This window comes from Echinops telfairi, unplaced genomic scaffold (assembly GCF_000313985.2).
Source record: "Echinops telfairi isolate 266 unplaced genomic scaffold, ASM31398v2 ScPeMD7_18;HRSCAF=68, whole genome shotgun sequence".
Classification (NCBI taxonomy): Eukaryota; Metazoa; Chordata; class Mammalia; order Afrosoricida; family Tenrecidae; genus Echinops; species Echinops telfairi.
In genome coordinates, this window is record NW_022103915.1 from 96,892,649 (window position 1) to 96,894,803 (window position 2,155).

The following is a 2,155-nucleotide window of genomic DNA, read 5'->3' on the forward strand; positions in this document are numbered from 1 at the left end:
AACTGCATCGTCTGGGCTCATTAATTGTTGGTAGCTGGTGCCATGGTCTGTCTCTGGCCCTTTCATGGGAGCTCTTACAAGTGGCATTTTCCATTGCAGGTGATATTCTCAAAATAATTAGCATTGAGGTATAAGTCAGAGAGGACCATATTTGCTTGGGGTCCAAAAATATTCTGGAACATAGCGAGCCTTTCAGATAAGTCATGGCGTTTCTTGCAGAATCAAGATGTCTTCAGCTAAGTTTTCCCTGGTTTCATCCCAGGGCGGTGACATATGGCAGTGTTCTACTCTTGACATCCCCCTTCGGAGCGGAATGAGATTTGAGTGAATGAAAGAGGACCACCTTATATTCCATCTGGGTACAGCCACCATCCCACAGGGTTGTCCCAATGTCCCTTTGCTCACCCTAAGCTTCAGTCAAGATGTACTAACATCGCAGGAGGGGAACTCATGAAGTCTCATGATGGATTGAGTCCCGCCGCCCCCACCAAGTTATGCATTAGGAATCATGACCTCTGTTACTTCGCTGATTTGGAAAGAGGGTCTTGGTTATGACCTCTGTTACTTCGCTGATCATCCCGTTTGGAAAGGGGTTCCTGGTTAGGTAATGAGCCAGACTAGAGGTGATTTAAGTCAGTCTCTTTTCAGTTAGGAAGGAAAGGAAACAAGGAAGGAAGAGCAGTAGACCGGGGTGAGATAGGTGCCAAGCAACGCTAAGGAACAAAGATAAAGAGACAAGGACCTTCCTTCCGGCCAACGGACAGAGAAAGCATTCGCTGAACGCTGGTGCTTTGGATGCGAACTTCTAGACTCCTAAACTATGAGAAAGTAATTTTCATTTATTGTTTTGTTTGTTTTTGAATTTTAATAAACCATTTTACTGGGGGCTCTGACAGCTCTTGTCACAATCCATACATCCATTATATCGAGCACATGTGTACATACGTTGCCATCAGCATTTCCAAAACTTTTTCTTTCTACTTCAGCCCTGGGTATCCGCTCCTCTTTTTTCCCCCTCCCTCCGTCATAATGATTATTTGTTAAAGCCCCCCCTTGTTAAGGAAGCAGGATCTCTAAGAGCAGCTTCTCAGGAAAGATCCTACAAACTGGACTGAGGGACTTTTGGAGGGCTGTTCACGGTGTGTGCCCCTGTAGCTCCAGTCGGCCTCCTCCGGGCCGAGTTTGAGAAAAGAGGTTATTTGCTTCCACTAGATGGTGCTGATCATCTTCTGTTTGACACAAAACACTGAGCTGCGTTTTCAGAAACTGCCTTTCCTTGGATCTGAACTGTGATCCAAGAAATCACTGGGCCGGATTAGCTTGTAGATCAGTGGGTCTCGACCCCTTTGGGAGTGGAACGACCCTTTCACAGGGGTCGCCCGATTCATAACAGTAGCAAATGATAGTTATGAAATAGCGATGAAAATAATTTTACGATTGGTGGGGGGGTGTCACCACAACATGAGGAGCTGCACTGAAGGGCCACGGCATAAGGAAGATTGAGAATCACTGTTGTAGATAGAGAGGGCTTTAAAAAGTTTGTGGAAGAAAATCCATGATCTCCTAATTATGTTTTCTCGTGCACTTTCTGAAGGCCCTCTTACTCAAATGTTATCCTCACATAACATTCAAATAAGGAAATGAACATTCACAACTCAAAAATCAATGGATTTTTTTTGAAGCCTCCTAGTCTATATTGCCGATATCAGATAATAACTGGTGAGTTTGGAGAGATTGAAGTTCTCCCGCATTTGTGGTACATGGAGAAATAGGAGGTCTGTGTTTTATTCCAACTACCTATTTTATTGATTCACAGTAACCCTGCATAACAGAGTAGAACTGCCCCTGTGGGTTTGGGAAACTGGAAATCTTATGAGAGTAGAAAGCTTCATCTTTCTTCCTTGGCGAGGCTGATGGTTTTGAACTATTGACCTTGTGGTTAGTAACCCACTGCACTACCAGGGCCCTTATGAATTGATTTGATGCCAGTGAGCGAGCTCTCTTCTAAACCCCAGCATTCTCTCCCACACCCTCCCTCTCAGTCCCCTAGGCCACTACGCCATTAAAGTGAGCAACGGTGTGGAACAGGGAAGGAACTAAACCTCAAAAAGCAGAATTACATTGCTTTTTTGTTTTTGTTTTAAATCATTTTATT